Source organism: Panthera onca, chromosome B4 (assembly GCF_046562875.1).
Source record: "Panthera onca isolate mPanOnc1 chromosome B4, mPanOnc1 haplotype 2, whole genome shotgun sequence".
Taxonomy (NCBI): Eukaryota; Metazoa; Chordata; class Mammalia; order Carnivora; family Felidae; genus Panthera; species Panthera onca.
The window spans coordinates 97,213,116-97,239,570 of NC_138345.1; positions in this window are offsets into that span (position 1 = coordinate 97,213,116).

The following is a 26,455-nucleotide window of genomic DNA, read 5'->3' on the forward strand; positions in this document are numbered from 1 at the left end:
TCTCAGACAGCTCCAAGGCATACATAAAATGACACTTAGACTGTGTTTGACATTTGGAGAGGAAAGAAAATGGTCTTTGAATCAGTAATGGGGAGAAGAGTTTCCAGATAGCTCTCCTGTATGAGACCAAATTGATGAGTTTTGAGCCCATGGAAAAGGGGAGCCAGAAAATGATGCTCTGAAGCTGTTTTCATGTATTTAAGACCTGGGAAATGATAAAGCCTAGTGTTAGAGAAAGGGACATGAAGCATGGCTCAAGTATGGGGGAATCTTGGGATTTTTCAGTTTGAGGCAATAGAAGCATCTTTGACATGAAAGGTTGCATATGTTTTCCTTTGTGTTTAGTCCATCTGTGTTTGCTAATTTTCAGTTAAAGTTAGGCTCTTACCTTTCTATAGAAACTGGGAGAGAGTGGTCACTATCTCCTTCTGTTTTACACTTCAAAGAGATGATCCCCAGGCCCTTGAGAAAGACATTTCCTGGGTTGTAAAACTGGCAGGAGTCTGGAAGAAGATCTACATACATATCAAAGGGGCAGAGAAAGAATTTACAGTTACAAGTTTTCTAAAGTAAATGATCTTTAAAAAAGAGAGGTCAGAGGCCCAGAGAGGAAGAATCTTGTCTAAAATTTAGTCAAGCTCAAGGGAACTTCAGGGCATCTTGGTCAGACCTGAGATATTGGACTTGCACAAATATAAATATGTCAGGCAGTCTGGTCATCAGCTGAATCGTGAGGTACAATATATCAACTCTAGAAAGTTTTCTGTTTTATGCTCATTTAAACTTCTCTGCAACTTCTCAGCCCTTTGTGTAAACTCACACTTCAGTAGCTGAAACTTGGATGGTGGGCTAACAACCTCAGTGTCGTCTGGAAGCTTGTAAGAAGTACGGTCTCTGACTCCACCTCTGATTCCTGAATCTGCATTTTAGCAAGATCCCCAGGTGACTCCTGTGCTCCCTCAGGTTAGAGAAGCACTGCCACACATTGTTTGTCTCCCTCCATTCATCCCCATCAGATTTTTTTTTCTATTAGTTCCAATTCCACAGGCACGTGGCCTTAGATTTATATGGTTACAACTAGATAATCTAATAAATGACAGCAATATTGTATATCAATTGGGAATAATGTATTTATGAGAGAAGAAGAGCAACGGACTTCTTTTCTTGCAATCAATGTGATTTTTTTTCCCCTGACTGGGTTAAACAATGACAAGAGGTACTCTATTTCTTGTCATTGTTTAACCCAACAGAAAAAAATATTCAAATTAGCTAACAGGTGAAAATATCTTTTGTACAGCTGTTGAACCTTTACCAAGAAGCTGTGTACTCTATTTATTGGCAGGGGAGTTCCACATTCATACATTTTGATAAGAATGGATAAAACAGTGCATTGTTACCATGACAACAAAGATATTGAGATATTTTCCCTGCTTTAGTACAGTATCTTTCTTTTTTCTTTTCCTTCCTTTCTTCTTCTGCTGCTGCTTCTGCTTTTTTTTCCTGTTCTTGTTGTTCTTCTTTTCTTCTTTCTTTTTCCTTGTGTTCTTTATAGCTGTTAGATGAAGATTTCTGGTGAATTTTCTTGCATTTATTTATATTTATTTTTTCTTTCTTAAAACAATATAATATTTAACCTACCTTCATAAATAAGCAGATTTATATCTTTATGTGCTCGGCCATTTTAGAAATTGAAAACCTGACTCAATGAATTATCAGTATTTTCCCAGCAAGTGTTGGAGCAAGGATTAGAATCAATCCTGGCTTCTAGCCCTTGTGCTGCCTCTGATTGGGTGCACAACTTATTTGAACCACTTGTTAGTGGTGGGATTCAGTTTTTCATTCATAAAGTCAGGAGCTTTAGTAGGAAAGTGCTCTCAATGTGGCTTCTAGATCAATAGTCTTGGTTTGTCATGAATATGAATCTCCTGTTAAGTGAAAATATCATCCTTTACACTACAAGTGGTTTATTTGTACCTTACACATTTTTTTTTATCAGTAACATTTTTTTCAACTTGTATGGACTGGACTAAAGACTGGCAATTATGATATACCTGATATATAGCATGTGATGTTTTGTTCAGTACTTTAAACAGTTCCTTGGATGCTCTGATATTAAAGGCTTAGATCAGGTGTACAGAAAGTGATAGAAGCTTCTACAAAGCAATTTCACTTTTACAACACCTACTCCTCAAAGTATGTGTATTTCAGATAATCATACAATCTAAAACAAGTGAAGAAACAAAACACATAAGTCACACTAAGTGCAATATGAGGATGGGGTATCTAAACTTGAAGGAGAAATGCCTCTAAGGCAAATATATCAGTTAAACAGTTTATAGTAGGTTGAATAAGGGCCACCCAAAAATGTCAAGTTCTAATATCTGGAGCTTGTAAATGTTACATTATTTGGAAGAAGAAACTTTGTAGATACAGTTAAATTATGGATTCTGAGATGAGGACATTACCCTAGATTACCTGGGTGAGCTCCAATTGTCATCACATGTATCTTAGAAGAGAGAGGCAAAGGAAAATAAGAGACAAGAAAGGAATGTGAGCATGCAGGCAAAGGCAGGAGTGATGTGGCCACAAGCCCAAGAATGTCAGAAGCTAAAAGAGGAAATAAGTGGATTCTCTGTTAGAACGATCAGAGAGAGTACAGCCCTGCTGAATTTTAGACTTGGAGCTTCTAGAACTGTGAGAAAACAAATTTCTGTTGTTGTATGCCACCATTTTGTGAAGGTTTAGTACCATAGTCTCAGGAAATTAATGCTTGGTACGTTGTTAGAAAGAAATCTTTTATAAAAGTAAATCTGCCACCTCCCAAAGAAAAACAAAAGGAAGTGGAAAATAATTCAAGTCAAAAAACAGCATAGTAATCACTGAATCTGAAGCATACTAGTTAAAATAGTAATTTCAACTCTCCGATATCATCTGCTACCTCAGAATTTCATGGAGTAGAAGACAAGAGGACTAGTAGGAAATCGGGACCCAGTTGGAAATTGCATACCTCTTGGACTTGTTCCCAAATCAGAGTAGAAGTAGATATGGACAAGTTCTGGTAAAAGGACTCTCCCATAAAGGGAACATGTTCTTCTAATTAGCACCAATGAGAATGTGGAAATTCTCCATTCCAGATTCTGTTTCCTGCAGAATTCTCATTCTGTCTTACTACACAGAACTCCACAAACTCTTTATGAAAATGATCGCATTTTAATCATGTATTCATTGCTTATAACACAGCTAGTACATGGTTAATCTGTCTTCTCATTAAATCTTCTCAACAACCTTGTGAAGGAAGTTTGTTTTGCGAAATTTGCTTGGAAAATGGAAAAAAAAAATAGATCTAAAGCTTTTAAATAACTTGTTTCAAATCACACAACAGTTAAGGTGTGAAACCATATTTCAAATCTAGTAGTTAAGATTCCGTAATACACTTTCTTAATGACTGTGTTGCATAGAAAATACCTGACGGTAGAAGGTTTACAATATCCTTTCTTTATTGGACCAAGACTGATCTGGCCTTCAAAACTCTGGAGGGGCACCTGGGTGTCTCAGTCGGTTAAGCGTCCTACTTTGGCTCAGGTCATGATATTTGGGTTCATGGGTTTGAGCCCCATGTTTGGCTCTGTGCTGACAGCTCAGAGCCTGGAGCCTGCTTGGCTCTGTTTCCCTCTGTCTCTATTCCTCCCCCACTCACACTCTTTCTCTCTCTCAAAAAATAAACGTCAAAAAAAATTAAAATTCAAAACTCTGAAAAACTGTTTTGACATACTCCATGGGCACTTCTGAACTGATATTGCCCATTGATATATGTATGACTAAAGAATATGAAACAGATTCGCCCTATTTGATTTTTAACTGTAGACTTGTACTATCTTTTCCTCTCCATCTCTTTGTGGAGAATTACTGCATCACCCATTTCACAAATAGTAAGCATTTTTGGTTACAGTGTGGAGAATCTTACTAGTGTAACAAGCATTTTTAGATATGAATGTGACAGTAGAGATACAGAGTTCAGTTTGTTGACCTTGACACATTCTTTTGGCTTATTTTCAACTGTTTGACATCTGAATCAAGTTGTTGTTTTCTTACATGGTTTCTGACTTCTGGAAATTGAGAAAAATAATGAACCTTTTTCTAGCTGAAACCCGGATATAACCCAAAGGTCGAGTAACAAAGCTTCTTTAATGGATACATCTAAGATGTTGGGTAATGACTGGATCTTTCATGAATTTCACACCCTGAATTTTTAGGTTGCCATTCTTTAAAGTTTAAATCCTGCAACAAAATCATTCTTCAAGCTTTGCCTTGAACCGATTTTATTTATTCTGAGATTCAGTTCCTTTTAGGTGTCTTAGTCTAATCCTTCCTTTCCTTCATCCCTAAGCCTATTTATCCTAGGTTTACTATATATTCCATATAGTAATATATCAATAAATGAATATATCCAAATTTTAATATAAATATTAAAACAAAGCAGTATATTTTATATATTATTGTGTCTATTTATCACTTATTATAACCAATAGGGCCATTTAAAAATATGACTATGCTTACATAGAAATATCATTTACCTATCTATATAAGTGTTATTACAATTATAATACACATATATCTAAAATGACACTTTGACCCTGTTGTATTATGGAACCCAGCATGCCACTGTAAAAGCTTAAGTATGCATGACCAATGGCTTCTTAGTTGCCATCTGTCAAATAGACATTTTCCTTTAATGTCTTTCTGGGATCCTTCTAAGGGCAATGTTGTTTCACATATTATACACATCAAGCCTAACCTTTGCCAGACTTCTGTTCCAGCTGCTACTCTTGCTCTCCATCTTAGCCTTTGTCTTCTCTTGTTCTGTCTGCCCACATTGATGTCACTTACACCACTCTGCTCCTACCAACCTTTGTCTGAGCTGTCTACAAAACAGCATTGTGAGTCTCCGAAATGTCCTGGCTGATAAGACCCTGCTGAAATTATACATGAGTCTCTGGAATACCCTTGCTGAGAAGACTCCACTACCCATCTTTTTGGGGGGAAATTATTATTCTCTACAGGCTGTCTTTGGTAGTATAAACTACACAAAAAGAAATCAAAATCACCAAGTTACATTTTCTATTGAAGATATCTTATAAAAACATAATACATCTAGTTTCTAATCCTGGATCTGCTCTTACTATAGATATTTCTTTGAACAAGTCACTTAATCTCTCTAAGTCTCAGTTTTTGATTCCACAAAATGAAGATATTAGCCTTGCTTATTTCACATGGTTGTTGTGAGGATAAGATGGGAAAAATATTTATGAGAGGAAATTGCAAACTGTGGAAAAAAGGATACACTTTTGAAGATTTATTATAGAATCAAAACTTCTTGCCTCTTGTAATTCTACAATGGTAAGTTTCTTTTTATCCTTATTAAATTTCAATTTAAATGTTATACTTTATAGTATATTGAGCCAATTAGCATGTCGGTAATAATATATTTTATGTTGTGAATAATTATTCACTCCTTTAATAAACATTAGCATGTACTATGTAATAGGTATAGTAAGATAAATGAGTTTATACTCTTTAAGGATCTTAAGTTCCAATGGAGTATAAAATTAGAAAAGACCAATAACAGCAATGCAAGTTGAGACATTCAATGACAGACCTAAATGTAGGATGCTTTTTTTTTTTAATTTTTTTTAAACATTTATTTATTTTTGAGACAGAGAGAGACAGAGCATGAACGGGGGAGGGTCAGAGAGAGAGGGAGACACAGAATCTGAAACAGGCTCCAGGCTTTGAGCTGTCAGCACAGAGCCCAACGCAGGGCTCGAAATCACGGACCATGAGATCATGACCTGAGCTGAAGTCGTCCACTTAACCGACTGAGCCACCCAGGTGCCCCTATAGGATGCTTTTAAAATACAAAGATTTTAGAGGCATTTTGATATTTTGAAGAAAGTTACACAGATCCCCAAGAGAAGAAAGAGATCTGTTAGTTATATTCCGGTCCAAGTAACTTGAATGTAAATATATCTAACAAAAACAAAAACAAAACAAAACAAAAAAACAGGAAATTTCATTGTGTTACATAATTGAATGTTCCAGTGATGAATTTGTTTCAGTCATGACTGGGAGTAGGAACTGAAAAATTACTATCAATACTATCTATCTCTGCTGTTTTCTTTTGCATTGATTTTATTCTTTTTTAGATTTCCCTCTGTGGTATGTAAAGTGGCTACCAGTGGTTGTAGGCCTATATCGTCATTATAGCTGAAGGTACTAGAAAAGGGAACACTTTCTTCTAATGAGCTCCAGCAAAGACTTGGAGAGGACCTGCTATTGCTTCAGTTTGGATCACATGTCCAACCAGGAATGATTACTATAGACAAAGGCATGGGTTCTCTGACTATCCAGCCTGAGTTCTATGCCCATTCTAAGGTGGTTGATCAGAGTTGGATTAAGGAGAGCTTCTTCAAGTAAAAAAGGATTAATAAGTACAAGGAATTTTATGTGTGTATTTATGCATGTAGGTATGTAATTGTTCGCTTAATGTGTCACCCCTCTAGACAATAAACAACTCTGGCCAGGGATTTCGGTCATTTCGTTTATCATTACTGACTCAAGTGTTTCACAATGCCTGATACACAGGAAAGGCTTGCTAAATATTTGGTTAATTAATGAAGTAAAGGCAAAGACCCACATAATATGAAGGAAGGAATTGAAGAATAAATCAAGAATAAATTTATTATACATTTACCCATAATTTTCTTTACATTCTATATCCAAACTTAGAAGTTCTTTTGAAATATTTCATTAAAGACTCCACTGATGTCAATAATTAATATTTTCACTTTAATTTATAATTATGTTTATGTTTTAGCAGCAGTTAGTTTAACAAGTTAGAGATTCTCAAAGACATGGAACTCCATGTGTCCATCTCTTCAACCAAGGCAGTTTAACTAGCTTGATTGAGTGTCTGACTTCAGCTCAAGTCATGATCTCATGATTCATGTGTTCGAACCCCATGTTGGGCTCACTGCTGTCAGCACTGGGCCCACCTCAGATCCTCTGCCCCCCTCTCTCTTTGCCCCTCTACTCTCTCTCTCTCTCTCTCTCTCAAAAATAAATAAACATTTAAACTTATTTAAAAAATCTTATATTTTTGCTTCAGGATTTTATAGGCAAGAGTGATTTAATATTTATTCATTATGTATGTACTAGATATTAAGTGGAAAACAAAGGAAAATTCCATTTGGCCCTCATCATGAGTGGATTCCAGATGGGCAGGAAAAATTTATTTCCAGTCAAATGGGACAAAGGAAATCGAATAGAAAGAGAAGTGTGGGCTCATTGTAATAGTTGTCCAAATGCTTACCTTCAAGGAAGCATGCAAAATTCAGATAATTCTCCTTAGAATCAGTATCTATGTTATATTGTGAAGACAGAGTTGAGAACACTGTAGCTCTTTCTTGGTGATTCATTATATTTAAGGTAGTGTGTGTCACAAATGAAGTCTGCCTACAGTAAAAGAAACTGGTGGTAGAAATAAAATATTTGTGTAAAGATTACACAGCTCTGCAAGTTGAGGTTTGCAGCTCAATTCTAGAACAAGCTGGAAATTGAAGTAGGAGTCAAAAAGCTGAGTCTAGCCTTTCAAAATTAATGGCCACACAGTCGGGGATGGTTGTACATTAGCATTGTACATTAAAGTTGTACATTGTACATTAAAGTTGTACATTAGCATTGATTTATAAACAAATAATTCTATTTGCCACCAATGTATACACCATAGCCAGTGCATGGAGCACCAAAACAATTCCAGGTTGTATTAACCCAAATGGAGCTATGCTAGGCTGTCCTCATATTTTAATATTAGATTTTGGAAAAAAGTAAGAAGAGGTCAGGCCTGGAAAATAATTGAAAAAAAATAGGTTAGATACCTCTATAAAAACAACAAAAATTGTGTTCATCTGTTGTCATGGTGGATGTGAGGAATCTCTACAGCCTAGAATATCTTCTAGAGATTTTTTTTAATGTCTGAATGTTTACTACTGTGATGCCAACTCAGTCAAGAGTTTTCTTCCTGTTAATTGACATATACAATTTACAGTTCCCCTGTTATGAGATCCAGGGCGAGGTGTAAAAAAACAGCAAGAGAGATGAGATGGAGTGGCCAATGAGGTGAGAAGAGAAGCAGAAGTATTGTGTACTAATGGCCAAGCAAAAAATGTCCATCAAGAATGAGAGGATGATCAAATGTCATCAAATCCTGATAATAAATCAACAGAGAACCAGCAATTGTTCATTGAATTTAGAAACCCAGAAATCATTAGCTCTGTTATTGATAAGAGCACTTCTGTTGAAGTTAAAGCATGAACACTTGGTGGAAGTGAGTTTAAGAGAAAATAGGAAAATATAATTAGAAGTAGTGAAGATAGACAACTCAAGATACAAAGCAATTGGGCAGTGCCTGGCAGGAAATTGGATTCAAGAAAAGTTATTTGTTTGTTTGTTTGCTTATTTTTATGGAAGAATAAAATAATATTTTCATGCTGTTAGAAACAATCCAGGAGAGAGTATATGGCCAGAAGGAAGAATTGCTAGAGCAAAATGGTTGAAAAGTAAGAGGAGATAGGATCTGGTGAAAAGGTGGAGAGATTTGCTAAAGATGAACATAAGTAATTCATTAAGGTATGGGCCAAGAAAGTAGAGAATGTGGGTGCAAATGTTACTGAGCAGAGAACCACTTGGTTCCTTCTACTCTAAAACAAGAAAAAGAATTTTCATTTGGTCTTTGGTCTCAAAATTATTCAAATGACTTCCATTCTCAAGTTGTAGGCATTTGTTTATTCCTTTAGATTTCTTAGGAAAAATCCCTCTTCTGGGTCCTGGAAATGTGTTTGTGGCAGACATTGCTAGTTGATTACATAATACATATTTTCCATTTTTCCTTACCAAGAAAACCTCAGTTGTATTTGGCAGAACTATACCAGCCAAAATACCAAGAGCTACTATTCTGGCCAATGAGAAAGAGGCTGAATGTACCTGAGAAAATTCCATATCTTTTGATATATGCTTCCCACTATTTTTTCCCCCTCTTCTAAGAAATAATGCGCTGTCATTGCAACAAGAATCTTGAAGCCATGAAGTGGTAAGCATGAGTATGAAGACATATATATTAAGAAAAGTGGAAGAGAAAGAAAGAGGCTAGATCCCTAATAATATTATTGAACTAAGATACCATCTGTGGGATATATAACTCCATACCTTTATTTGCATGATATTAAATAAATTTTTGCCACTACAGGGAAGTTTGTTTGTTTGTTTGTTTGTTTGTTTTTGAGTCAGTTTCTTAAAAAATTTCCTAAGCAGCTTTGGGCATTCTTCAGAGTTGTTAATTCTGTGAGATCTGGGTGATTTGGATATGCTTTTCCTAAGGCCCTCTCTTTGATTTCTTGAATAGATCCTGAGAATAGGTTCAGAAAAGCAAGACTTGTGTTGAAAACAACTAGAAAAATGCCAACCTTCAAAGATAATTTCATATCTTTCTTCTCAAAATGGAAGGCTGCCTGTGGGAAGTCAAGTTCCATTTTCTATAAAGAAAGGGGAGTGTATTCTGTTGTCCTAGAGTCAAATCTCTTTTATCATTCTCTCTTCTTTCCAAGTATAAATGAACACACACACACACACACACACACACACGCACACACTTATGCATATACACAGATCTATAGACACTAGATCACACTAGCTTTTTATTGAATTTGACTGACAAAATCTAGGTAACCAATATTTACATATTAGTGGGACCAAGTACAATAAGGGAAAGACTGGATGTAATAAGGAATGAATTTTTTAAAATGTTGGCATTAAACAGAAAGGAGACATTATGCAGAGTGATCATCAAATTCAAGCTCACTACCTTTGGGCTAAAAATAGGTCTCTAACAGAAAATGGGAGAGTAAGCAATGTCTGGAAATATTCTCCTCTCTTTGAGTTTATTGTTTATATTGTTAAGTACTGGGTGTGTGTTGTTGTTGCATGATAATTCTCTAGCTGCCCCTCTTATTTCTGCACATCTTGTGACAGCTTTTGTCTTTTGTTGTAGTATATTTTCAAGGATGTTTGTATAGCAAACAGCCTAGGATGATAGAGACAGGTCTCCCTCTGGAGCAAAGACAGATTAGTTTATTACCCAGGATAATAAAGATAATGTCTCCTCTGGGACACAGTTTGGGTAGTTTGCTAGCAGTCCCCTTATAAGGTGGCGTTTTCCCTAAGCCCAGAGTTCCTCAATAAGGAGGCAAATCCTCCGGAAGTGAGCACCCACCTGGACTACTCTGCATGTCTCCCATGATACTTCAGGAGTAAAAGGGAACCAGTGAAAACATAAAGCACATTCAGCCTGCTGTGGCATGAAGAAAGTATTCTGTGTCTGAGCCAGGAGTCTTGTGCTAGCATCCTTGAAGCTATGGCAAGCTAACCTGTTGGTTTACAAGTAATATAAAATCTAAATTCTTCACAGTTCTTGGCACATTGATAGGATTATTCAACGTCTTCACCTCAGGAGAAAATGTTGCCTAAAAAATACTTCCCACATTTGCCTCTTAAAACTTTTGGCATTGTAATGAAGAAATCTATAATACCACACCCTGTAAATTACCTTTCTCGTGAAACCTTCACTGGTGCTATGTTCTGAATTAATTACTGTTATTCTTTCTCTCTTTAGAACTTGGCAATTAACATGTCATGTAATTAATCCTACCCTTAAATATGGACTTTGTATATGATGTCTTTCCATCTGAATGTGAATAGTGGGGAAGAATGGGGACGAAGAGTATTTTGTTCATCTTGGACCTTGCCAAGTACTTTATCTAAATATAGCAATAACATATACTTTAGAATTATCAAAGAGAATTGAATTATTAAAAAATTCCTTAATTTCATTTGAAAAATTAAACAACACATTTCCGTAACACTCTAGAGTTTTCAAAGGCTCTCATATATTATCTGATGTAATTAATTTTATTCTAACTTTCATGTACAATAGGAATACTATATCTAAGGAGAAAATGGACTGTGAGAACCCAAATCTTCTGACTTCTAGCTTCATATATTTCCTTTGGAATTGTCATTACCCTGAAAACTACTTAGTTGTTTGTTTTATCTCGAATTTTGTATTTCTCATAAATAGTAAATACAGTTGGCATTTTTTCTTTTCTTTTTTTTTCCTCTCGCATTGCCTGAAGGCTTTCTTCCATAAAAGTTCAAAGCCGTTATTCAATTTAAGAAATGTTACAAGAAGAAAGATACTAAAAAGGTCTAGAGCTGTATGTTATGAGCCTTCTAAGAAGAAAGAGGCAGTTATCTCTGTATGCAAAGGTGAAGGAAAATGTCACAATTGTGTTAATAAAGAGTAATATTAACACAACATTAGAGTAGATTAAAAGTCAGAAAGGAGAATTTTTTGTGAAAACTTGTCATGTTGTAAATCATGTAAATTTTCTACTGTAATTATTATTATTCTTTTAATCTCCACTTGATAATGCTCTTCATAATCACTACAACATTCCTAAAGGAGAATAGAAATGAGTACAATTATCAAGAAATAATAGGGTTTAGAACATATTATGCTGGCTCTTGCTCTTTTAACTATTACAGTAGACATGATGAATTAACATACTTCACTGAGATATCCCAGCAGGCTTTAAATTATTTGACTGAAAATTAATCCCTCCTCTGTTTATTGATTGTATATACATGTATGTGTGTGAATGTGGTATGTGCATTTGTGGAAGGGGAAGGGTAGTAGGAGAAAATTTCGTATGCAGCAGTATTTACCGACACAGCTGATTATTCTGAATCCTACTCCGAAAACAAAAACAAGATACAAGATTGTGTAGGGTAGTTTGTTCGGTAAAACCAAATTAAGCATCAAATAAAAACCTATCAAAACAATTGTCTATGTATTCCCTCTAGATTAGAAAATATCCAGGGTAATTTACAAAATAAATTTCTACATTTTACAACAGAGATAATAAAAGAACCGAGAATGTTAAGTGCCTTGTTATCATAGAAAACTGAACAAAAGGCTAGACTAGTACTCTATGATCTATAAATCCTTCATATTTTTCATTAAAAATCTACCTAAATATGTTTACACATATTATAGAGATATTGTAGAATATGAAGTTGCAGTTTCAGGAATGATAATTTTCCAAAATATAGGCAGAGTATATCACCAAACCATCATGAAAAATCATGTCTATAGTGATTATTTTTTACTATGCATTTGCTTTCATAGTGACATTTTTATTGAAATACAAAGCTGAGTACAATAGCAGTATGATGTTATTTTTCTAACTAATAACCCAGAAGTAAAATTTTGATAATATATCTCCAAGGGGGAAAAGGAGTGTTTAAACAATCCCTTTTACATATATATATTTTTTAGGACAAGACACTGTTACATATTTGTATTGTTGAGTTTCAATCATGTAGAAATAAGAGAGTTTTATTTTATGAGACTTAACCAGAAAATTGACACTCAAGTGACAGTATAGCCCAGGCTGGTGATACACATGACCTGAGGCCACCTTCCAGTCCCTTTCAAAAGATAAAACCCGAACTCAGCTCCAAGTGGGCTTTAATTTAGAAGGCACAAACAGGTTCTTCACCCTTAACTCCACTTTTCCTGAAACTCTATATTCAGTCCATCAGAAATCCTTTCTCCCCCCACTGCCTCTAAAATATAGCTGTAATCTTATCTACCGATGACAGTAGTTAAATTTTGGCCAACTTATTATTATCCCTTGTCTTATTGCAATAGACAGATACCAACAGATATAGCTGTGTCTGCCTTTTCATCTATCAGAAACAAACGAAAGCAGTAATGCTTTTATTTTTTAAGTCAAGTTTTTCTCCTTCCCTAGTTAAGACTCTGGTATCTCTCGAAGTAAAAGAAAATATTCTTACAATGGCCCACAAGGTCCCCTTGTGTTCTGATTCCCTTCTACTTCTCTGATTTCATGCAGTACTGATCTTGTTTCCTCAACTCTCTTCTTGAGCCACAACGATGCACTTGCTGTTATTGGAACACACCACTCGTACTCCTACCTTAAGGTCTTTGCCTTTCTTGTTCCCATTGTTTGGGAACCTCTTTTCCTTCCTCCTGTACAAGACTGTCCCTTTGTAATCCGGCAAAAACCCAGCTGTTGTAACCACAACTGGGTATATTGCAACACAGTTTGACGCTCACTATCCAATTTTAGCATCAGAACCCACAAGTTAAGACTCAGTGCTCCATAAAACCACCCTTGCTTCAGATGCAAGCCATACTTCAGGAGTCCCCAGGACACTCATATTTCTGACCAACTGGCTATGAATTCAAGACTTTCTTCAGCCCTCTAAGGTTCAATTATGAACTAGAATGGCTCACAGAACTCAAGAAAGCACTATGCATAGTGAGAGGCCTGGGAGGGTCCCAAATGCAGGGATTCCATGCCCTCTCCCCACGGATTCAGGATGCTGTGTCACCTTCTCGGCACAACAATATGTCCACCAACTAGGAAGCTCTACTGAACTTCAGTGCCCAGAGTTTTGGGGGGTGTCTTTATTATGTAGTCATGATTAATAAAATCATCAGCCATGTGACGAAATTCAACCATCTGTGGAGGATGCGCAGGCTCAAAGTCCCAACTCTCTAATCATATTGTGGGCCTTTCTGGAAGCATATTGAAACTATCTAGTGACCTAGCATAAGTCACCACATTTGCATAACAGAGATGCTCCTATCACTCAGGAAATTTAGAAGCTATGTGCCAGAAACCTGAGACAAAGACCAAAAACTCTTTATTATCCCATACCTCACATCCTTTAAGTCATTTGTCAAAGGTCAAATGTTCAGTAAAGCCTCTCTGATCAACTAATAAAGAGTCTGACTCATTTTTTCACGTTTGACCATTGATTTCTTTTAAAACATTTATTTCCATTCCTCTTTGGCCCCCCTATCAGGACAGGCTGACAAGAAAGCCCAGGTGTGCTTCTTCTCAAACCTTGCATCTAGCTTAAACATGGGAAATTTTCCCTCTCCCTCCTTAAAAGGGCTAATCTATTTCCTCTGTATCGAGCCAGCCCAAGCCTTCTGCCCACTCTTCTCTTCCCTAGGAATACCTTGTATGAATGATAAACTTTCTCTCAAATTCTCTTGGTGTATGAAGGGTCAACAGTCTCAACATTTGAACTACACTTCGGATGGGGACCCATCTTGCCTGTGTGTGTGTGTGTGTGTGTGTGTGTGTGTGTGTGTGTACATCAAGTTACTGAACTGTAAAACACTATCTTAATTAAAACCACCTCTCCTCCCGTCTTCCCACAGTAATTCCTAGTGACTTTTCCTAGTTTCGTCATAGCATTTATCAACATCTGCCATTACAAATATTACTTTCTTTGTTTACTGTGAATCATTCCTTCTAGAATATAAGCTCCACAAGGGCAAGGACTTATACTTGTTTTATTACTGTGATTCCACTATCTAAAACAGTTATATAATAAAATATTTATTCAAATAAAGCACTTAAACTTTTACATTTACATTTGTCAAATGAAAATCATTTGACAGCATCATTTTATATTGAATTCTTAGCTGATTTAGAGACTCAAAACAATACTATTTACTTAACCCACTCTTCTGTGGGTCAGCAGTTTGCCTAGATTCAGGTGGCCCCTTCTTTTAATATCAGTGAGGCTCACTCACAAGTCTGTTCAGCTGCCAGTTCATTATCACTGATCTCCTCTTCCTATATTTCTTGAATATTAACATTCACTCTACCACATATGAGTTTCGATGATTATAACTGTCTTCTTTTTCTACTTATCTGATACACATCTTCTTTTTTCCTTCCACTAAATCACTATCTAAAGTAGAGTAGATGCAACCTTGTTCTATTATCTTCATTTAGGAATTATCACTGTGCTTTTTTTTTTTTAATTCTCTCAATCATCTCTGTTTACTCAATTAAAACAGCTAGTTATCTTCTTAAGGTTGTTTTTTTTCTTGCTCTTCCTTTACTGTGTAGGTTCTTTGGGAAAGTGATAGAGATCACTCCTTTTATTTATTTATTTTTTCAAATTCTCACAGCTTCTAGGTTACTGCCTCATAGACAATGATGTGAATGATGTCAATAATGGCTGAAAACCAAAAGTTTAAGCTTGACAATCTGTGCCTCACCCCAGGAAAGCACTAATCTCAATTCTCCTTGGTGTCTGATGTAATTGAAAAAGGAGGAAGAGAAGACTCCAAATAGAAGGCTAGATATCAAGGAAGTTAGATCTGGAGAATACTCAAAAATATACAATTAGATTTAACTAAAGGTTAAGGCACTATTTGCATTGGTGGTGGGACTGTTTGGTAACTGAAACACTTTTTGCCTTAGTAAAAAGGCAGTTTTACTAAGATGTAAGAAAACAGAAAAAAAATGCAAAATTTATACCATGGTATAAGAAATGACAGATAACTTTTCTTTCAGAGTTTTGACTCAAAGAAAATAAAATATGAGAACAAAAGGATATAATTATGCTGAAAGATATTCACAAAATGACCGATATTATAAAACAAATAAAAAAAAAACTATTAGCTAAGCATATGTTAAATGTCAGTAAATTATAATCAAAGTAAGTTTGAAATAAAAGAGAGTAGGAAATTGGTAAAGTGACTGATAATGAATGATTCAATTATATTTTGGTTATGGCTGCTATCCCTTAGAAATGAAAAGGATAGGTAGGAATAAATAGACATTTGTTAAAGTAAAATTTTCACTATTACATTTTTCTTCTCCCTCTAAATCTTCTCTCTCTCTTGTGATAGCTTACCCAATTCAAAACTACCTTTTAGATTTCTTGTTGAGATTTCTTATTTAATTTTGTTTGACTTGATCACATAAAGATAGTAATAAAAAAAGAAATATGAAGTTATAACAGAAATACAAGAGAGTCTCTTGATCTATATTTTATAAAATATTCTATTCTCTCTATTAAGTTGACATGCAGTCTCAAAAATATTTTGTATACCTAAGAAAAACTATATCCTCTGCACGCTTTCAATGTATGAAGCCAACATGAATGGAAGAAAAGTGTGATTCCTGGAGATTCCCAAGTGATTACTTACAAATGTTTTGGCTGTGACCAATTCTTTATACACAAGTGCCCAGCTATCCTTTTAAGAAAAATAGCAAACACATCAGTCTTTCTTGTGCCCCTGAAACTATTCTCCTTTGGTGTCCAGAACACTCATTTTCAAATACATACAAATTATGTATCTAAGGTATTTACCACCTATGTAAAATAAATGCTTGATTCTTTCATTCGTTTCCCCCATAGGAACAAATGGAAATAACGGAATGAGAAGTGGAGTGGGACTTATTTCTAGGAAATAGACTAGTGCGAGCTTAAACCATACATAGATGAGCTTTAAAAAAATGAAATGTAAGTTTATTTTGAAGTCACAGGCAAGTGAGATTAGAGCTATATAAATTACATATTCATAGTGCTGTAAGTTTGAAGAAAAGCACATGTATTGAGTGTATACTAACAGGTAGGCACAGTGGCTTTTATATATGTATTCATTTAATGTTCCTATAATATAAGAATTGATTCTTTTAAATTTCATATATAAGAAAAGATGTTTTCAGGTCATAAAGCTAATACATAATGGGGCCAGTATTTGAACCATAAATTACCTAAACCCGAAGACAATTATCATTCCCATTTGCTTTGTACTTCATTCAAAATATGCATTAGATCCATAAGAGAAACAATAAAAAAATATACTATGAGTGTAGACAAATAGGAATGATTAATTCAGTTTGAAATTACTGAAGAAATCTTGGGGGTGGGGTGTTAATATATAATGTAGTCCTTAAACCAATTGGCCCAAGGACATTCCAGACAGAACAGAGCATACTCAAAGGCAGAAAAATGTTTTGTGTGTGCAATCATGATATATTCCACACAGCTGGTGGGCAGGATGTGTCAGAAAGTATAGGCGAGCACAAGACTGGGACCATGTAATAAAGGCTGAGACTTTGAAGTTTATACTACAGGTAAGTGGAAACCAACAGGCATTTCTTAGGAGAAGAGCGACATAATCATATAAATTGAATGACTAAATAAGTAAACATATATGTCAAAGGTCAAGTAGTTTAGTCTTGAGGTTTTTGCATTAAATGGCTTATACGTTATTCTAGAGTTTTTCATGATGTTACTCATAAACAAAAAGCATTTCTTTTAAAATGGTTCGTTAACATGACAAATACAATGGCTTATTTTTATTACAGACTGATACTTCTATAACAATCTACCTGAAAGTATTATTGAAATGGTGAAGTTTTCTAAGTTAGAGAGGTGTTTGAGGCAACAGCTGTTTAAGTGACAATTTTTGAATTCCACCTTCATCTCTTTACTCATTAGCTATTCACTTAAAGTTAAAAAAATTAAAACCCATCTGCACTCTCTCTCCTCCCTGCCCAATGCCAATTTTATATTTCCTGATGTGCCCGATTTTGTATTTGCAGAGGTATGCTCCTGTTACCTGATGAACATGTCGTCTTGTTCACAGAACAGGTGACAGATCCTTTCCATTTTGCATCGCGGTTCTCACCTAAATTACTCTTGAGAAAACACTCTTTGAAGACACAACCAGATGGTTTCCTTCACATACTTGAGGAACAGATTGGCAGTTTTAGCTCTATTTCAACACTTGTTGAGTGGCTATTTCCTATCTTACTCATGGTTTAGGGTGCCTGTGGATTTACGTCCAAAAACATACACGGAAAATAAATTCTCAGTAAGTTCTTCCTTGGCAAGTCATTATACAGCAGTCTGGCACACTGAGTTCATGTACTGAGCAACTCCTCAGTGCTGCAGAAATGTTTCATCTCACTGGGGTTATTTGCTGCAATTGAAATGAGGTCAGGAAGTCCCTTGAATTTATCATGCCACACCAATTACTCTGATTTCTCTTCTAATGCTGGGCAAGATGATGTAATTAGTATTGCCAGAAAAGGCATCATTCGAGGGGTCATTTTTACAGGCTTGTAGCTGGAGTAATTACTACTATCTGAGCTATAAATGAAACTCCTTCTGCTGACCTTTACCACTCAACTCCTAACACTTCCTTTTCATTTTATGCCTTCCTGTCCCACCCCCATCCCACAACCCATAGGTGTCAGTGTTTCACAGGGTAGTACTACTACTTGTATTCTCCAATATAAAGCCATTCTCCTGGTCTCATGTTTTTAACTTTCATCTGCCATTGACTGGAAGACTAGCTAATGTTGATCATTTTGTTCCCTAGCATTGCCAATGCTTAAGCAATTTCTTAATAACAGTGATTGATTAGGAAATTACTTCCTTTATTCCACTGGCTTTCTGAGTCACAAGGATAAAAACATAGCTCTTACAATCCAAATTTAGTGTTTCTTCTTCCAAATATTTTAAAGATTAATCTTGGTTTAACTCTAATTTGTCATTATGAATCAAGAATATTATTTGAATTCTCCCAAGTGTTTGAAATTTTACACTTGAGTTTTACCTATTGCTCAATTTGAGCAGAAAGAATCCATCTAGTTTTTATCAGGATGTAAAGGAAGATCTATGTGGTACGTCTTCTGCTCACCACCACTCTAGTGATGCCCACGTGCTTATTGGTGGATCCTGTAAATATGCTACACTACATGGAAAAGGTGACTTTGCAGATGTAACTCAGCTATAGACATTAAGATAGTGAGACTATCCTGGGTTATCTATACGGACCGCATCTATACAAATATATCTCTCACTGGAGATAGAGATATGTGGCAGAAGGAGAAATAGAGAGCTTTGAAGTGTCAAAAGGACTTGACCAGCTATTGTGGCTTTAAATATGGAAGGGGCAAAATGACAAGGGCCGGTGGCCTTGAAGAGATGACAAAGGCTTCTGGCTGATAGCAAGAAAACAGGGACTTTTGTCCTACAACTGTCTAGGAATGAATTCTGCCAAGAAGTAGCCTGGAAATGAATTACTCTCATGGTCTCTAGATATAAACAAAGCCCTTCAGACACCTTAGTTTATACCTTGTGAGATTCTAAGTAGAGGACTCAGATGAGTTATACTGTATTTGGACTTCTGATCTACAAAACTGTGAAATAAAAATAAGTGTTGCTTTAAGGTGTAAAATTTTTGACACCTGTTATAGCAGCAATAGAAAATAAATACATATTTTGGAACCTGAAATAGGAGTATGCGGTAACAATACCTAAAATGTGGAAGTTGCTTTGGATTTTGGCAGTAGACAGATTTGGAAGAATTTTGAAGAATGTAGCAGAAAAGCCTAATTTGCCTTGAAAAGACTGTGGCTAGAAAAAAATGGACAATAAATGTTTTAACAATGAGAATTCAGAAGGAAGTAATGAGAATTATGAAAAATTGCAAATCACCCTATAGAAAGCTGTTTTGTTAACAGACTGTCAATGGAAATCTGGACAAGGATACTTCTGGTGAGGAGTCGGAAAGAATTGAGGTACATGTTACATAGAGACTTGAAAAAGGAGGACTTTTGTTATTTAATTCCAGAAAGCTTACTATAATGGTGTCCTGAGAACAGGCAGAAATCAGAACCTGTAAATAATAAACTTAGATGTTCGGCTGAGGAGGTTACTAAACAAAGTGTTCATGGTGAGTCCTAATTTCTTCTTGCTGTTTATCATAAAATTTAAGAGGAATGATATAAATTGAGGGAAGAACTGTTCAGCTAAAAGACATTGGAACATGAAGATTTGGAAAACTCTCAGCCTATCCAGAGGGCAATAGGTCCAAATGTTCAGTCATACAAAGGCTCTTTGAAGAGATCAAAGGTTTGACTTACAGATTCCCTCAATCAAACCAGGACCCCATGGGAAGTTTAAGATCTTTATCCTTCAGTCTTTTCAACAGAAACTAAAAACAGTTATAGGAATGTCTCCAAAAGATTTGTGGACATAGCTTCTATTGGAATAAATCCTTCTGTAGCTTCCAAAGTTCTACCACCAGGAAACAGGCTGATAAAATTAGATGCATGCCACCTTTCATGAAGAAGAAATAATGACTCCAAAGATAGATCTGGGAGCCAAGAATTTAAGAAGGATTATTCTTAACCCTTGGTATCGAATATAGTTTTCTTGCTTTCAGTTTGAAAATGCTTGGATTGCTGAATCTCGTCTCCATTTCCCCACTTTTTAAGTGAGAGGATCTGTAACTGCTATCTATGTATGTCCTACTACCGCATGTTCGCAGCAGATAACACATGTCTTTAGTTTCATAGGTTCGAAGACCGAGGAGGAATTGTGCCTCAGCACTTGTGTTTGATAGATTATATCAAGAACTTCATCCTCATGATTTAGATGATTCACTTTCATCACATTATTTAGATGATAATTTCTTTGCTGATGAGATTTAGATGTAATTTGAAATTTAAGCTGAGGCTGTAATGGGAGGACACTTTTTGGGAACTTAGAATGGGATGAATGTATTTTGCATTTGGGACTCAGCAGGTAGACAATTATTGGCAGAATGACCTACAAAAGAAATTCACCCCCTAATCCCCAGCGTCTGTGAATATGCTACATTATAGGGAAAATGGGATTTTTGAAGATGTAATTAAATCTATGGACCTTAAAATAGAGAGATTATCCGGATTACCTTCGTGGCCCCAAACTACTCATACAGCCTTTAAAGGCAGAGAACTTTCTCCATTTGCAGTAAGAAAGACATGGCAGAACTAAATCAGAGAAGGATTAAATCTGCCATCGCTCTCTTTGAAAATGAAGGGATCAAAATGACGAGAGATGCAGGAGGCATTACAGATCTGAGAGAAGCTTCAGACTGGCAGTCTATAAAGAAACAAGGACCTCAATCCTAGTGCTGAGTGTAACTAAATTCTGCCAAAAACCTGAATGAATCTGGAAACAAACTTTCTGCCAGAGCCTCCAGATAAGATCTAAGACCAGGCAAAATCTTGACTATATTTTTTCCCACAGAAATTTGAGATAATATATTTTTGTTGTTTTCAGTTGCTAAATTTGTGGTCATTTGGCATAGTAGCAATAAAAAATTAATATAGTCCATTCTTCAAATGCAATGATGAAGATGTCAAAACTTCTCTCAGTCTGGATCAGTATCCATTGTTATAATGTTATCTGTTTCCATTGGAGCAAATTCATGATCATGCAAACAGAAGTGTATGTATGGGAGACTGATGATAGTAATGACCCTAACTCTTTACCCCTTTCTCTATTCAAGCCCTTTGCCATGTGAATATGAATTTTATGTCACTAAAAAGATGGAGTCAATATCTCCACCCATAGATTCTGGGATCAGCCATATGATTTACTTGGCTCTTGCAATGAGGTAGAAATGATGATGTGGTGAGTCAGTTTTGAGTCTAAGTCTTTAAAGGATGCTTAATTTTCCTTTGATCTCTCTTATGTAAGAGTTCGTTTTTTGAAAAAATAAACAAAATTGACAAACCTCTAGCCAGGCTTCTCAAAAAGAAAAGGGAGATGACCCAAATAGATAAAATCATGAATGAAAATGGAATTGTTAAACCAATTCCTCAGAGATACAAACAATTATCAGGGAATACTATGAAAAGTTATGCCAACAAATTGGACAACCTGGAAGAAATGGACAAATTCCTAAACACCCACACTCTTCCAAAACTCAATCAGGAGGAAATAGAAAGCTTGAACAGACCCATAACCAGTGAAGAAATTGAATCGGTTATCAAAAATCTCCCAACAAATAAGAGTCCAGGACCAGATGGCTTCCCAGGGGAGTTCTACCAGACGTTTAAAGCAGAGATAATACCTATCCTTCTCAAGCTATTCCAAGAAATAGAAAGGGAAGGAAAACTTCCAGACTCATTCTATGAAGCCAGTATTACTTTGATTCCTAAACCAGACAGAGACCCAGTAAAAAAAGAGAACTACAGGCCAATATCCCCGATGAATATGGATGCAAAAATTCTCAATAAGATACTAGCAAATCGAATTCAACGGCATAGAAAAAGAATTATTCACCATGATCAAGTGGGATTCATTCCTGGGATGCAGGGCTGGTTCAACATTCGCAAACCAATCAACATGATACATCACATTAACGAAAAAAAAGAGAAGAACCATATGATCCTGTCAATCGATGCAGAAAAGGCCTTTGACAAAATCCAGCACCCTTTCTTAATAAAAACCCTTGAGAAAGTCGGGATAGAAGGAACATACTTAGAGATCATAAAAGCCATTTATGAAAAGCCCACAGCTAACATCATCTTCAACGGGGAAAAACTGAGAGCTCTTTCCCTGAGATCAGGAACACGACAGGGATGCCCACCTCACCGCTGTTGTTTAACATAGTGCTGGAAGTTCTAGCATCAGCAATCAGACAACAAAAGGAAATCAAAGGCATCAAAATTGGCAAAGATGAAGTCAAGCTTTCGCTTTTTGCAGATGACATGATATTATGCATGGAAAATCCGATAGACTCCACCAAAAGTCTGCTAGAACTGATACATGAATTTAGCAAAGTTGCAGGATACAAAATCAATGTACAGAAATCAGTTGCATTCTTATACACTAACAATGAAGCAACACAAAGACAAATAAAGAAACTGATCCCATTCACAATTGCACCAAGAAGCATAAAATACCTAGGAATAAATCTAACCAAAGATGTAAAAGATCTGTATGCTGAAAACTATAGAAAGCTTATGAAGGTAATTGAAGAAGATTTAAAGAAATGGAAAGACATTCCCTGCTCATGGATTGGAAGAATAAATATTGTCAAAATGTCAATACTACCCAAAGCTATCTACACATTCAATGCAATCCCAATCAAAATTGCACCATCATTCTTCTTGAAACTAGAACAAGCAATCCTAAAATTCATATGGAACCACAAAAGGCCCCGAAGAGGCAAAGTAATTTTGAAGAAGAAGACCAAAGCAGGAGGCATCACAATCCCAGACTTTAGCCTCTGCTACAAAGCTGTCATCATCAAGACAGCATGGTATTGGCACAAAAACAGACACATAGACCAATGGAATAGAATAGAAACCCCAGAACTAGACCCACAAACGTATGGCCAACTCATCTTTGACAAAGCAGGAAAGAACATCCAATGGAAAAAAGACAGTCTCTTTAACAAATGGTGCTGGGAGAACTGGACAGCAACATGCAGAAGGTTGAAACTAGACCACTTTCTCACACCATTCACAAAAATAAACTCAAAATGGATAAAGGACCTGAATGTGAGACAGGAAACCATCAAAACCTTAGAGGAGAAAGCAGGAAAAGACCTCTCTGACCTCAGCCGTAGCAATCTCTTACTCGACACATCCCCAAAGGCAAGGGAATTAAAAGCAAAAGTGAATTACTGGGACCTTATGAAGATAAAAAGCTTCTGCACAGCAAAGGAAACAACCAACAAAACTAAAAGGCAACCAACGGAATGGGAAAAGATATTTGCAAATGACATATCGGACAAACAAAATGCAAAGGGCTAGTATCCAAAATCTATAAAGAGCTCACCAAACTCCACACCCGAAAAACAAATAACCCAGTGAAGAAATGGGCAGAAAACATGAATAGACACTTCTCTAAAGAAGACATCCGGATGGCCAACAGGCACATGAAAAGATGTTCAACGTCGCTCCTTATCAGGGAAATACAAATCAAAACCACACTCAGATATCACCTCACGCCAGTCAGAGTGGCCAAAATGAAGAAATCAGGAGACTATAGATGCTGGAGAGGATGTGGAGAAACGGGAAACCTCTTGCACTGTTGGTGGGAATGCAAATTGGTGCAGCCGCTCTGGAAAGCAGTGTGGAGGTTCCTCAGAAAATTAAAAATAGACCTACCCTATGACCCAGCAATAGCACTGCTAGGAATTTACCCAAGGGATACAGGAGTACTGATGCATAGGGGCACTTGTACCCCAATGTTTATAGCAGCACTCTCAACAATAGCCAAATTATGGAAAGAGCCTAAATGTCCATCAACTGATGAATGGATAAAGAAATTGTGGTTTATATACACAATGGAATACTACGTTGCAATGAGAAAAAATGAAATATGGCCTTTTGTAGCAACGTGGATGGAACTGGAGAGTGTGATGCTAAGTAAAATAAGCCGTACAGAGAAAGACAGATACCATATGGTTTCACTCTTATGTGGATCCTGAGAAACGTAACAGAAACCCATGGGGGAGGGGAAAGAAAAAAAAAAAGAGGTTAGAGTGGGAGAGAGCCAAAGCATAAGAGACTGTTAAAAACTGAGAACAAACTGAGGGTTGATGGGGGGTGGGAGGGAGGGGAGGGTGGGTGATGGGTATTGAGGAGGGCACCTTTTGGGATGAGCACTGGGTGTTGTATGGAAACCAATTTGACAATAAATTTCATATATTAAAAAAAATAATAAATAAACAGTGATGTTCTGCTTCTTCACATGTGTGTTATTGAATTGGATAATTTTGTTCATTTGTTCAGGTGTTCTTTGAACGACCAAAGTGAGACATTAAAAATTATATTTTAATTTTCATCTTGTGTTTAGGCTCAATTTATATTTCTTGACTTTATTATTATTTTTTAGCTTTTTATCTACAAGAGCAAAATATAAAGGTTTCTTTATTACTTTACATGAAAATGATGCTTATTCACATTATCTTTATAAATATGAATATGTTGTGCTAGAAACTCATCAATTACCCATTGTTTTCCTCTGTATGTCTTTTTAATATCTACTTTATCTTTCTTTACCTCTCTCTCTAGAAATCATCTGTCTCATTTAATCTCTCTAACAATGTCTTCTATCTCTATAAATTACATAAATAATTTTATCTTAATATTATTCCAGAGATGAAATATATCCACTTATGAAAGGTGAGAGGCAACCTTAGATAAAATATTCTGCCATGTTTTGGACTAGTTAATATAGAAAAACATTGCATGGTAGTTTGGGATCCCGTCCCTTTGAATTTTTTTAAAACTCAGGTAACTATCTCAGCACTGCAGTTCAATACTATTTCACAAAATCCCAGGATGTTTTATCTAAGACGTGTTTTGTAAGAAGACACAGAAAAGCCTTTATTGAATTTTGTATTGGCTGAAGAGATACGTGGAAAGTCTATGTCTTATTTTCCTTCTCTCCAACTCTTATAAATGAGTTGGAGCCATGTGGAATTTTAAAGAAAAAAGTGTGTTAATAAAAAGCATTAGAAGAAATTATTTTGTTTTACACTAAATATGAAAGATCACGTTGCTGATCGAAAAAAAAGCCATTCTTGATACAATCACAAGGCAGAAATCAAAAGGTATAACGATGAGGCTAGTACAAACAAGGTTTATTATAAACTGGGTTAGAAGATAGGGTAGAATAAAGAAGTAAAGCCCAAACTCCATCATAGGAACATACATAGAATTTTATTCTGATTTATCAGCCTCTGAAACACTGTCTTGCAAGTATTATGTTGTACATGAAACTACTCACTTTTATCTGTAAACACCTAATTTTCTGCACATACCAAATCTAGTTCACTTGGTAGTTCTCGTCCATAAAATAATCAGTTCTGATACCTGCTCCATAACTTAGAGAAATTGCCAGAGAAGTAGCAATTAAATCATTATTGTAACCTATGATTTTAAAGAATGAAAAGAGAATAAAGAAAAGCACATACCAAGACAAAGTCAATTGTTACTTTTGTAACAAAAAGAGAGAAGGATTAGGACTGGGGAGACCATAAAGACTAATATATGACGGTAACTTCTGATGTAACTTTGGGACACTGATTTGATCTCTCCGATATCAGTTACTCATTTTTAAAAATGAGAATTAAACTTTCTGCTCTACTTATTAATTGGGTTATTGTGGATTGCTTTAAACGTAAATACTTTAAAAAATTATACATTTCTAAACAATTTCTCTCTTTTTTTCTTTTGTGTATAACAGCAAGTTAGGATTATCTGGGAAAGATAAATGATGGTTACTTGTTGGGAATTCTATAGAAGTCTATAAAGGTGAGTTGAGATACAGTAGACAATGATTTCATAAGTAAGCTAAATAGTGTTCTATAAACAATCATAGTAGAAACGATGAAATATCAGCTCCTTTTGGACACTTTAATAATGAGATCATTTTAAATGGTTTCAGACCAATAGAGAGAAATAAAAGGAATAAGGGAAACAAGTGAGCACATAGGATGAAATATATAAAATAGCTTCCTTAGGTGAAGAGCAGGATGTGTGATCTGGATTGATGAAAGAGGAGGGTGTGTAGGATCCCGATGTTAACAGGTGGTATAAAGGGGGCAACATTGTAGATTTTGAAGGCTATGATGAAATGTTTATAACTGTCCAGTACTCATAATTTTTAGAATGTTGTAGCTTGTGATCTAAAG